The sequence below is a fragment of the Rhinolophus sinicus genome, chromosome X (assembly GCF_036562045.2).
Source record: "Rhinolophus sinicus isolate RSC01 chromosome X, ASM3656204v1, whole genome shotgun sequence".
In the NCBI taxonomy this organism is placed as follows: domain Eukaryota; kingdom Metazoa; phylum Chordata; class Mammalia; order Chiroptera; family Rhinolophidae; genus Rhinolophus; species Rhinolophus sinicus.
The window spans coordinates 88,431,130-88,445,102 of NC_133768.1; the positions used below are offsets into that span (position 1 = coordinate 88,431,130).

A 13,973-nucleotide genomic window follows, 5' to 3' on the forward strand; every position below is an offset into this window, starting at 1 on the left:
ATATACAAGGAACTCATGCAACTCAACTATGAAAAAACAAACAACCCAATTGAAAAATGGGCAGAGGACTTGAAGAGACATTTCTCCAAAGAGGACATACAAATGGCAAATAGACATATGAAAAAATTATCAACATCACTAATCATCAGAGAAATGCAAATCAAAACCACAATGAGATATCACCTCACCCCAATCAGAATGGCTATCATCAACAAGACAAATAGTAACAAGTGTTGGAGAGGCTGTGGAGAAAAAGGAACCCTCATACACTGTTGGTGAGAATGCAGACTTGTGCAGCCCTTATGGAAGGCCGTGTGGAATTTCCTCAAAAAATTATGAATAGAATTACCATATGACCCAGCAATCCCTCTCCTTGGTATCTACCCAAAATATCTGAAAACATTTATACATAAAGACACGTGTGCGCCAGTATTCATTGCAGCTTTGTTTACAGTGGCCAAGACATGGAAACAACCAAAATGTCCTTCCAAACAGCCAAAATAGATGAATGGATAAAGAAGTGGTGGTATATATACACAATGGAATGCTATTCGTAGGTAAGAAAAGATGATATAAGAACATTTGTGAAAACATGGATGGATCTTGATAGTATAATGGTAAGTGAAATAAGTCAGACAGAAAAAGCAGAGAACCACATGATTTCACTGATATGGGTACATAAACCAAAAACAACAAAATAACAAAACATAGAAATGGGAAAGAAAAACTCTTAGACACAAACAATAGTTTAGTAGTTACCAGAGGGTAAGGGTGGTGAGGGATGGGAGATGAGGGTAAGGGAGATCAAATATATAGTGTTGGAAGGAGAACTGACTCTGGGTGGTGAACACACAATGGGATTTATAGATGATGTAATACAGAATTTTACACCTGAAATCTATGTAATTTTACAGACAAGTTCACACCAATAAATAAAAAAAATAAATAAAAGGAAAAAATAAAGACTTGAATTCCTAAAAAATCAAGTAACTTTCATCTTAATTATATCAAGGTATAAAAAAGGTCATTTGCCAAAACTTTTTCCAAATTTGAGAAATTTAGTTATGCTTGAAATAAACTACGCTTTAGATAGGTCAAAATACAGAGTACCAAAATATGTATACACTTTTTAAGAAAGGAAAACTGTATTTAATTTGTAATACTCAATATATACCGATAACAAAAGATGAATACAAGTCACTTTTGACTTCTGCAATTGCAAGAGGTACTCAAAGTGGTTATCATCAGTGTCCAGACACTTCCGAAAATGGCAAACTACTGCTTGAGCAACGTTGACCAAAGTGTTCACTTGTATACATCTTTTGACACCCCTGGTATTTATTCTTCAATGAACTTGAAAAAAATTACTACAGAAACTTTTTTCCAAACCTAGCCTCAAATTAAAATTTAACAAATTCTCATTAATTTATAACTTTGTGGTTAGGGTCAGAATGAAATGTTAATGTATACTTCATTACCTCACTTCAATTTTCTTCTTAATAAAAGTTAGAGTACGCATTCTCTCTATATACAGAGGGTGTCAAAAATGTATATACATTTTAAGAAGGGAAAAATCTGTATTAAAATTATGCTGATGATAACCACTTTGAGCACTTCTTTAAATTTCAGTCAAATGTGACTTGTATTCATCTTTTGTTATTGGTATATATTGAGTATTACAATTTTAATACACTTTTTTCCTTTCTTAAAATGCATATACATTTTTTGGCACCCTCTTCATATCTCTCTTTCCCTCTCTGCCCTCCTCTTCCTCCACCTTCACCACTTCCTCCTCCTCTTTTTTCTCCTTCTCTTCCTCTCTCCCTCCCTCTGGTTTGCTTCCAGACACACACATGTGCACACATACAAATGGACACAGGCACAGACACATATAGACACATATATAATGCTTTCAAGGAAACCAGTCACTATCAGGATGTTTGCAATCTACATAACATCTTTTTCAGTCAAAATACGAAAGAGTTTCATATACATATTTAAAAATTTGTGACAGAATAACTTTAGGAGAAGATTATAAATTGATACACAATAAAGTAAAATTATCATAAATAATAATCATAGATTAGCTGTCAATACACTTTTTTCTTTGAATGCCATTTTTGATTAGATAATTTTAATAGTTTTTATTCATCATTGCAAAACCAAGGTCAACTTTATAACTTTTTTGCATAACTGTTACATGTAGGAAAATCTATATTTAGTTCTTTTTCTTTTCTATGTTTTTCAATTACAGTTGACATTCAATATTATTTTATATTAGTTTGAGGTTTACAGCATAGTGGTTAGACATTTATATAATTTACAAAGTGGTTCTCCTGATTAATGTAGTACTCCCCTGGCACTATACATAGTTATTACAATATTACTTGACTATATTCCTGATGCTGTGCTTTACATACCCATGACTATTTTCTAACTACCAATCTGTACTTCTTAATCTCTTCATGTTTTTCACTCAGCCCCCCCCAAACCCTCCTCTCATCTGTCAAACATCAGTTTGTACTCTGTATCTGTGTCTGTTTCTGTTTTGTTTGTTTATTTTGTTCTTTAAATTCCACATATAAGTGAGATCATATGGTGTTTGTCTTTCTCAGTATGACACATTTCACTTAGCTAATACCTTCTAGGTCCATCCACGTTGTCACAAATGGTAAGATTTCATTCTTTATTATAGCTGAGGAATATTCCATTGTATATATGTACCAGAATTCTTTGTCCAATCATGTATTGATGAGCATTTGGATTGCTTCCATATCTTGGCTATTGTAAATAATGCTGCAGTGAGCATAGGGGTTCATATATCTTTTTGGATTAGTGCTTTGGATTTCTTTGGATGACTACCTAGGCATGAAATTGCTGGGTCATAAGGTAGTTCTATTTTAAGTTTTTGAGGAAACTCCAAACTGTTTCTGTAGTGGCTGCACCAATTCGCAATCCCACCAACAGTGCAGGAGGGTTCTCTTTTCTTCTCATCCTTGCCAACACTTGTTGTTTTTTGATTTATTGATACTAGCTATTCTGACATGTGTGAGATGATATCTAATTGTGGTTTAAATTTGCATTTTTCTGATGATTAGTGACGTTGAACATCATTTCAAACTTCTATTTGCCACCTGTATGTCCTCTTTGGAGTAATGTCTATTCAGGTCCTCTGCTCATTTTTTAATTGTATTGTTAGTTTTTTGGTATTCAGCTGTCTAAGTTCCTTATAAATATTAGATATTAACCCCTTATCACATGTATTATTGGTGAATATTTTCTCCCGTTCTGTAGGTTGTCTTTTCATTTTGTTGATTGTTTTCTTTGCTGTGCAAAAACATTTTAGATGGATATAGTCCCATTTGTTTATTTTTTCTTGTGTTCTCCTTTCTAAAGGAGAAAAATCAGAAAAAAATATTACTAAGAACACTGTTAGATAGTTTACTGCCTAAATATATGGAAGTCTTCACAAATTTGCCTGTCATCCTTCTGCTGGGGCCATGCTAATGCTGTCTGTATTATTCCAATTTTAGTATATGTGGTGCTGAAGCAAGCATGTCAATAGACTTTTATAAACTTTTATTTATTTTAAGTGTGTTTTCCAGGACCCATTAGCTCCAAGTCAAGTAGTTGTTTCAATCTAGTTGTGGAGGGCACAGCTCACACTGGCCATGTGGGCATCAAACAGGCAACCCTGGTTCCACTAGCATCCACTCTAACCAACTCTGCTAACCAGCCACCCCTCAGTTGACTTTTTAAATTAATGACTCACTTCTGATATGAAAATGCACATTTAAAACATACTGACCTTAGTAAAACTTCAATTAATAAGAATGGTTGAAGAAAAAGGGACTGATGAAGGTTTTGGGTTTTGTTCGCTGCTGTTATTTGTTTTTGTTTTGTCTTGATTGAACAAGTCTTACTTAAGAACAAAATCTCTTGTTTCAATCTCAGATATTAAAGACCTTTTAAAAATATGTCTTTTCTTTTTAAAAATATTTTTAACATGAGAAACTGGTTTAATTTTTTCAGCTCTTTTGAGGTATAATTGATAAACAAAATTGTAATATACTTAAAGTGTAGAACATGATTATTTGATATATGTATACATTGTGAAAGAAATCAATAAAAAGAAAACTAGAAAATTCACAAATATGTAGAGATTAAACAACATGTCCCTGAACAACCAATGGGTCAAAAAAGAAACCAAAACATATCTTCAGAAAAATGAAAATGGAAACACAAAATACCAAAACGTATGAGATGCAGCAAAAGTAGTTCTGAGAGGACATTTATAGTGATAAACACCTACATTAAGAAAAAAAAAATTCAAATAAATAATCTAACTTTACATCTCAAAAAATTTAAAAAAGAAGAGCAAACTAAGCCCAGAGTTAGTAGAAGGAAGAAAATAACACAGTGGAAATAAATGAAATGGAGGCTAAAAAGACAATAGAAAATATTAACAAAATTAAGAGCTTTTTTTCTGAAAAGATAAACAAAATTGGCAAATCTTTAGCTAGACTGAGAGAGAGAGAGAGAGAGAGAGAGAGAGAGAGAGAGAGAGAAGACTCAAGTAAATAAAATCAGAAATCAAAGAGAATTAATTACAGCTGATAACACAGAAATACTAAGGATCATAAGACACTGATATGAACAATTACACACAAACAATTGGATAAACTAGAAGAAACGGATAAATTCCTAGAAACAACCTATTAAGACTGAATCATGAAGAAACAAAATATCCATTAGACCAATTATAAGTAAGGAGAAAGAATAATTATAAATCTTCCAACAAATAATAGTCCAGGACCAGATGGTTTCAACGGTAGATTTCACCACATATTTAATGAAGACCTACCATAATTGTAATGAAGACCATTACAATTTATGTGTAATGAAGGCACATAAATTGTGTAGTCTATGTGCCTTTCTTGGTTAAGTATTGTGGACATAAAATAATCAAAACAAAAATTAACAGTGGAGTACCTGGAAATTACTGTTTTATGTATTAGTTCTCATAGTAGAATAACATGGATAGAGGAAATGTACTTTATTGAACTCTAGTTAGTACCTGAAAGTAAGTTTTTAAAAAAGATTCCTGATGTAACCTGGTTTCTTTTGCATTTCTTTCTAAAAAAAAAAAAAGGAAGGGAGTTGTCAAATTCTCCTCCCTAGAGAATACAATTTACCTTGTGAGCTTTGAATGTTTATTACTACTAGATTTTTTTAATAGGAGAAAAGAAATAAAGAGAAAACAGTTTCTCATAATAGTCTAGAAATTCATACCACAACATAGGAACACTGAGAATATTATTATGTTAAAAATTATGTTAAGCAAACCTAATAATCTATGATTTGTGAAATATAACCACCTTCTCCCTGCATATTTTGTAGAACAGTTTTATTTATAGGTTATATACTGTAAACCTCTGTTTTAAAAATCATGTCCTCTGCTATTTAGAAATTGCTTCCTTGGATCTTCAAACAGCAAATTATTTATAAAAATCTTTGTAATTTAAATTGCAAAACAAATTCATATTTTCCAATGATGGGAGTAGTTCTGTTTAGTTAATTTCTGTGTGCACAACTGTAGATCACATAAAAGTGTATAAAATGTTGCTTTGATTTATGAACTACATAAGGTTTTAATTCATTAGCAGTGAATATAATGACTTTGGAAGCATTGAGGTGTCTCATGTCGTATATAGTTATCTAATGTCCAAAAACCATGCAGTAAGTCTAATATCCACCGGGTAGGAAATTTATATCAGAGCAAAACGTTTTAAGAATAAAAATGTTCTTAAAGTTGTTTTGCCAAATAAACAAAGGCCATCATCCATCTGACATAGAAGGTAGTACTGATCGTGTTTTTTTTCCTACAGTATGAAATTCACATCACTTTGCTTTCAGCTTTATTATGTTGTTATGTTTAAATAACAGGGGTTCTGGAATATAAGATTGGGATCAGATGCAAGGTCACATAGCCATTCTTATATCCTTATACAAGAAACATAAGTTCTTGGACAATTTTGCTTAGGGTAGGAATGTTTTTCACATTTCAAATTAATAGACAGATTTCCAATTCCTATTCTAATATCCCTTAAACATTACTTCATATTACTTAATTTATAAAAATTTAATATTTTACATTAATGATAATTAAGAAATCATATAATTTAAATTTTGTGTACATGGCAGTTCTAAAACATAAATTAGAAAGGTTTTGCTGAAGTTAGTGATGTAGTGACAGTCATTACAATAAATTTTTAAAAATAATTTGGACAGTCAAATCAATTTTGAGGTTGCCCATACCACAATCTGTACATTTATGGAATGCTTATTATGCATTATCCCCCATTTTGTAGATCAGATATCTGAAGTAAAGGATTATATCACTTGCTAAAGTCGTTTGGCGTATTTAACAGTGAAAAGCAAAGCTGTTTTGACTCTAGAGTCAACACTTTTAACCGCTAGAGTTTACTGCCCCTAAATGGCAATCCACTGGAATTGAGGGAAACATTACTAAAATACTTCAGTCTCTTTAAGTTTTTCTGCTGATATGGAGGGTATTGGAACTTATTGAGGATCTGAAAATACACAGCTTGCTCTTGAACAAGTTACATCACACCTCTGTATCTAGAAAATGAGAGTATAAATGAGGTATTATCTAAATTTCCTTTAGTTTTGCAACTTTATGTTTATATGACTTTATTAAAGTTCAAAGAGGTAGAAATCAATGCATTTACTACTTAAAGTGTAGAGAGTGGGGGGAAGGGAATATTAAATTCATTTTTAACTGATGCCATGAAAATGGACGTCAAACAACCTTAAACACACAATCTTTGATTGCTGTTTGTTTCTGCTTAGAAAAACATCCTTTTTCTATTTTTTTATTAAAAGTTATTGGGGTTACAATGGTTAGTAAATTTACATGGGTTTCAAGTGTACAATTCTGTAATATGTCAACTATATATCACATTGTGTGTTCACCACCCAGAGTCAGTTCTCCTTCCATCACCATATATTTGATCCCCTTTACCCTCATTTACCACCCTCCTTCCACCTTACCCTTTGGTAACCAGTAAACTATTGTCTGTGTCTATGAGTTTTTGTTTCTTTCTTTGTTTGCTTTGTTCCTTTGTTGTTTTCAGTTTTATATCCCACATATCAGTGAAATCATATGGTTCTTGACTTTTTCTGTGTGACTTATTTCACTTGGCATAAAATTTTCAAGATCCATTCATTTTGTCACAAATAGCACCATTTCATATTTTCTTATGGCCAAGTAATATTCCATTGCATATATATACCACATCTTCTTTAGCCAATCATCTATCAAAGGACAACTTTCTCAATTCTTTATTTGGCTCAGTCATATTTATGTTTCCAAACTTTTCTTATTCTTAAACTTTACCTCATTCAGGAAACGTTCTCTTTTCTTCAGAAAGCATTCTTTTTTATTGCCATATCATACACTAGCAGACATGACCTTCATTTTAATCACATCTGTGCATTTACACCTTCTCCCTGCTACTCCATGCAGCTCCACATCTTTTTTTTTTTTTTTTGCATAGCTGCATCTACTCATCTTTTGATAGCTTAGGCATTATCTCTTCAAATATTTCTTCATTGGCCTATCCTCCTCCCCAAGCTGGTTGAATATCCCACTTCAGGATTCTGATATCATCCTACACATATGTACCTCTTTCAGAATGCTCAACAGATTTTATTAAAATGATGTCTCTACTTGGCTTCCTTAATCATTATTTAATCAGACAAAGCAGGGGTCAGGTTCTATTAATTTTTATAAACCTAGAGACATTGCCTGGAATGGAATGTGATCAATATATATTTTGGATAAGCTGAAATTAAATGGTGATTCAATACAGAGGTAGCCTCAGGGTGGCCCTTTACCACACCATAAAAGGAGGGTAGTCACATCTTACTTGTTTATACTACCTTATAGAAAATTATGAGAATTAGTGAGACAAACTACTAGTTTGAGATTAGATGATATACAAAGATGAAGCATATAACCAGCTACCATTATACCTAATAAACACCTGAGTACTGATAACATTTTCGATAACAATAAATTATATCTCACAAAGATGGGTTTACTTTTAGGATACAAACACTGAAAGAGTTATAGTGAACTTTCATGGTGGAAATCAACATAAGTCAAGTTAAAATTCAATTAAATTAATTAAAATAAAAGAAACTAAAAGCTTATTCAAATAGAAATTAGTGTAGTATTCTGGCTGTTCAGCTTTCCCCATTGGTGCTCTCAGCAGCTATGATCTGGAGCTTAAATGAAAGTTAAATACATACATTAAAGAGGCCGCTGATGAATTAATGAATAACATGGGCATAGCTCATTAACAAACTCTTAAGTGGACATAAGATAGAGAATCCAAACTTGAAATATTTTATCACAATCCCTAGTGTCATATGGCAAACCACGTTTATCCAGGGCAGGAGACCAATTGCTTGACTGCTGTAAAGCATAGCTTTGCTCTCCCTCTTGCTCTCGCAATTTCTCCCTTCCATCAACAAACACAGGCACTTTGATAGACCCCAAAGCGAGGGTTGAGATTCAGACATGAATATATAGTCCCTAAATCTTCTCAAATATGATGAAACTTATAGAGATACTCAAAAGTATAGTCCACTCTGACTAAAGCTAACAGGTTTAACAAAATTAATAAGTTTACTATTACTTGTTCATACTTTAAAAATCCAGAATTAATAAAATAATTGTCATCTTCAATAAGTCAGTCCAATTGGAATGAACATAAACATTTCATATCAATTCATTTGGGGGTGAAATGTCTTTTGCAGCAAATAATTGTTTACTCAAGTTTTTACTTTAATGAAAAGCTTCCTGTTATTAGAGACTACAGAGGAAAAACATGGATATTTTTTCACTCTCTTTTCATACCTACATGTTTCATTCCATTTGGATTTAAGGACTGATATTGCATCTTTATTTTATTATTATTATTTTTTAAAAGTGTGTTTTTCCAGCATCATCAGCTCCAAGTCAAGTAGTTGTTTCGATCTAGTTGTGGAGGGCACAGCTCACAGTGGCCCATGAGGGGATTGAACCGGCAACCTTGTTGTTAAGAGCACTGCACTCTAACCAACTGAGCTAACCGGCTGCCCTGATATTGCATCTTTAAATGATACCTCTGATTATTATTATCCTTTTGATAAATGTGTTGTTACTCACTGCAACATAACACTCCAAAGAATTGTCAGACTAAATATTTCAAAAGTGACAAATTAGCAACATGAGAATTAAAGGACATCATAATGGACTGTGCAGAAATCTGTTAAGTATGACTCCATTATATAAGCAAATCTAGACATGTTGTGTTATGAGAATAAGACTAAAATTGTGCCCGTTTTTAAAAATAACATTTAAGAATGTTAATCACAGTCATCATTTTAGTACCACAGCATCATAGAATCTCTATGAGATAAAGCAGAAGATTCATTTTGCAATCCAAATTACCATTTGCAGTATATCAGTGCCATTAATAATTATTACCTTAGGCTACTGCAATGCCAATAGAAAAAATAAGTCTGTGTGGTTTATTTCATAATAGAAGACATAGAGTCCTTGGAATTGAGATGCTACACTTGAGTACATTTAGTGTTCAGCAAATAATTTCTGAATGTCACTGATCTTAGATCATTTTTAAAAAGCTACTTCTCCTTACTTTGAAAGATGTGTTATGCTGCATTTCATTGCTTTTCTCCTTACCTCATTCTTCTTTAGTTTTAAAATAAGTGATGAGGCTTTCAGTGAAGATTAAGCACTAGCAGGCAGTAACACAATGGCCCCAAAGGGTTTTAATTGGAACCTCAAATCCTTTGGAAAAGAAAGAAATTAAATCATTAATAAAATGAATTTCCGAGAAGACAGTGTGTTGATATATGTTATGTTAAGAAGATTTCATATGTTTTTCTATAAGATTCCTATAGACATTCTTGTGAAATCTAAAATTCACTAGCTATGCCATATTAAGGTTATATAATGAAACTCCGACCCTTTCACAGTTCCAAATATTAAAGAATAAATAAGAAATCTATAGCAATTTTCCATTTACAAACGTGAGCATTTTTATGTCAACATTAATCCTCATGTTCCCTTACAGTGTTGTAGTACATTAATTATTTAATGCAATTCTGAAAGTACTACAGAAGTATTTCAATATGACCCAAGCAAAACCATGGCGCAATGTTAAACAATTCAAGTTGCCACATAGCTGAAAGTTTAGAATGAAATGTCATTTCTCTGGAAATTGCATAGACTCTAATTATAAATGTCCCCATTAAAAAAAATTATAAGAACAATCTTCTGGTGAGTCATAGGTTATACTAGGTATGTGATTAAATCACATTATAGAAATAAAAATGCAGAAGACACATTGGGGGAGGGTACAAGACTTCTGATCCTATCTAAAATACACTTCATTATACATTTGCTCAACTGAAAATTATTGAGAAACTCTACTCAGATTTGCTTAAGAGTAGTCCAAAAATAGTTTATATTGAAGAGCTTAAATCTAGTTGGGAGAACTAACTGTAGATGTTACAGCGACAGAATAATCCACATATATTGGGGTAATGATTCTAACGTAATGATTTCTCATTCAAATGGCATATTATTACAATTTATAATTGCTTTGGGTAAGCTATTTTAAGGGGTAAGAGTTCATTTTTGTAAAGGAGGTTTTTCTCTATTTTATATGTATTAAGATGACTATGTGTGTGTGTGTGTGTGTGTGTATATATATATATATATATATATATATATATATATATATATATATATTACATATTACATACTACATTCCATAATATGTTCTATAAAGACATGCACATGCCACTTTTACATGTCATCTTTTGCTATTTGATAATAAACATAAACAGTGAAAAATATATACTATAAACATCTAAAATCTTCTTTACTTCCCCTTGCCTCATTGAAAAGTGTGTTTCAAATGGCTTATATGCTTGGTAAACCTAAACGTAGATAAACCTAAAGCCTATACTATTGACATTTAAAAGGTTACACGTTTTTTCAAGTGTATTATACCAATGATAACTCAATGTTATCAGTGTTACTCTAGCACATCTATTCTGTAAATATGCTGATGAGAGGATGTATCCCAAAGATTATCAACATGATTGCAACTCTCTGTTTCTGTCTGCTGTCTCTAATGTATCATCTTGATATCTCAATAGTACTTCGTACTTTGATAAACACATTCAAATCCCTTTTCTCAAAAATATTTATTGATCACTCAAAATATTCAACTAAGTGTCATGTAAAATGAAACAATACAATTCGGCAGTGAGAAAAGATGATATAGGAACATTTGTGACAACATGGATGGATCTTGAGAGAGTAATGCTGAGCGAAACAAGTCAGAGAGAAAAAGCAGAGAACCATGTGATTTCACTGATATGTGGTATATAAACCAAAAACAACAAAAGAACAAGACAAACAAATGAGAAACAGAAACTCATAGACACGGACAATAGTTTAGTGGTTGCCAGAGGGTAAGGGGGGTGGGGGGGAGGTGAGGGTAAGGGGGATCGAATATATGGTGATGGAAGAACTGACTCTGGGTGATGAACATACAATGGGATTTATAGATGATGTAATACAGAATTGTACACCTGAAATCTATGTAATTTTACTAACAATTGTCACCGCAATAAATTTAATTTAAAAAAAAAAAAATGTGAATCAGATATGCATTCTGCCTCCAGGGTGCTTGTAGTCTAGTAAGGGAGACAGCTCATTACTGAAAAGCAGGTACAATATGATGAGTATCATAAGAAACATAGTGAGCAAAAAAGCCACACTAATTCAGAGAAAAAAAATTTACTTCCTACTGGACAGAAAATTTTTGACAAAGAAGCTAAAAACATACAATGGAGCAAAGACAGCCTCTTCAATAAATGGTGCTGGGAGAATTGGATAGCCACGTGCAAAAGAATGAAACTGGACTGCTATTTCTCACCATGTACCAAAGTTAATTCAAAATGGATCAAAGACTTAAGCAAAAGACCTGACACAGTAAACTGAATAGAAGAAATCATAGGTACTAAACTTATGGACCTTGGGTTCAAAGAGCATTTTATGAACTTGTCTCCAAAGGCAATGGAAGTAAAAGCTAAAATAAACGAATGGGACTATATGAAACTTAAAAGCTTCTGCACAGCAAAAGAAACCAATGACAAAATTATGAGGCCACCAACTGAATGGGAGAAGATTTTTGCAAACAGTACCTCCGATAAGGGGCTAGTATCCAGAATATACAAGGAACTCATGCAACTCAACAACAAAAAAACAAACAACCCAATTGAAAAATGGGCAGAGGAGTTGAAGAGACATTTCTCCAAAGAGGACATACAAATGGCAAATAGACATGAAAAAATGCTCAACATCACTAATCATCAGAGAGATGCAAATCAAATCCACAATGAGATATCACCTCACCCCAGTCAGAATGGCTGTTATCAACAAGACAAATAGTAACAAATGTTGGAGAGGCTGTGGAGAAAAAGGAACCCTCATACACTGTTGGTGGGAATGCAGACTGGTGCAGCCGTTATGGAAGGCAGTGTGGAAGTTCCTCAAAAAATTACGAATAGAATTACCATATGACCCAGCAATCCCTCTCCTGGGTATCTACCCAAAAAATCTGAAAACATTTAGAGATAAAGACACGTGTGCTCCAATGTTCATTGCAGCTTTGTTTACGGTGGCCAAGACATGGAAACAACCAAAATGTCCTTCGATAGATGAATGGATAAAGAAGTTGTGGTATATATACACAATGGAATACTATTCGGCGGTAAGAAAAGATGATATAGGAACATTTGTGACAACATGGATGGATCTTGAGAGTGTAATGCTGAGCGAAATATGTCAGAGAGAAAAAGCAGAGAACCATGTGATTTCACTGATATGTGGTATATAAACCAAAAACAACAAAAGAACAAGACAAACAAATGAGAAACAGAAACTCATAGACACAGATAATAGTTTAATGGTTGCTAGAGAGTAAGGTGGGTGGGGGGTGGGGCGTGGGAGATGAGGGTAAGGGGGATCGAATATATGGTGATGGAAGGAGACCTGACTCTGGGTGATGAACACAATGCGATTTATAGTTGATGTAATGCAGAATTGTACACCTGAAATCTATGTAATTTTACTAACAATTGTCACCCCAATAAATTTAATAAAATTAAAAAAAAAAAACTCAAACAATCTAATCTTACTGTTAAAGAATTAGAAAAAGAACAACAAAGCCCAAAGTAAATAGAAGGAAGGAAATAATAAAGATCAGAATGGAAATAAATGAAATACAGTCTAAAAATATACAAAAGATCAATTAAACCCAGAACTTGTTATTTGAAAGATAAACGAAACTGATAAATTTTTAACAAGACTCATCAAAAGAATAAGAGGACCCAAATAAATAAAATCAGAAATGAAATGAAGTGACAATTGATACCACAAAAATACAAAGTATTATGAGAAAATATTATGAACAATTATATGCCAACAAATTGGACACTCTGGAAGAATTGGATAAATTCCTAGAAACATGCAATCTCCCAAGACTGAATAAAAAAGAGACAGAAAATCTGAACTGACCGATTACTACCAACAAAATTGAATCAGTAAACAAAAAACTCCCAACAAACAAAAGTCATGTACGCTACATCTTCACAGGTGAATTTTACCAATCTTTCAAAGAATGAACATCTATTCTCCTCAAACTAGTCCACAAATTTCAAGAAGAGAGAAGGCTTCCATTTTACAAGCCCATCATTACCCAGATTCCATAAACACAAAAAGACAATAAAAGAAAGAAAGAAAGAAAGAAAGAAAGAAAGGAAGGAAGGAAGGAAGGAAGGAAGGAAGGAAGGAAGGAAGG

The 13,973-nt window shown here is 32.8% G+C and overlaps 1 non-coding gene across 1 annotated transcript; it reads right to left on the reverse strand.

Annotated features, from left to right (window-relative positions):
* Window positions 1-3,450: 3,450 nt before the first annotated feature.
* LOC141569768 (U6 spliceosomal RNA) lies at window positions 3,451-3,553 on the reverse strand. The gene has a single exon (XR_012493568.1). It is a non-coding gene; the product is annotated as a U6 spliceosomal RNA (small nuclear RNA).
* Between the last annotated feature and the right edge of the window lie 10,420 nt (window positions 3,554-13,973).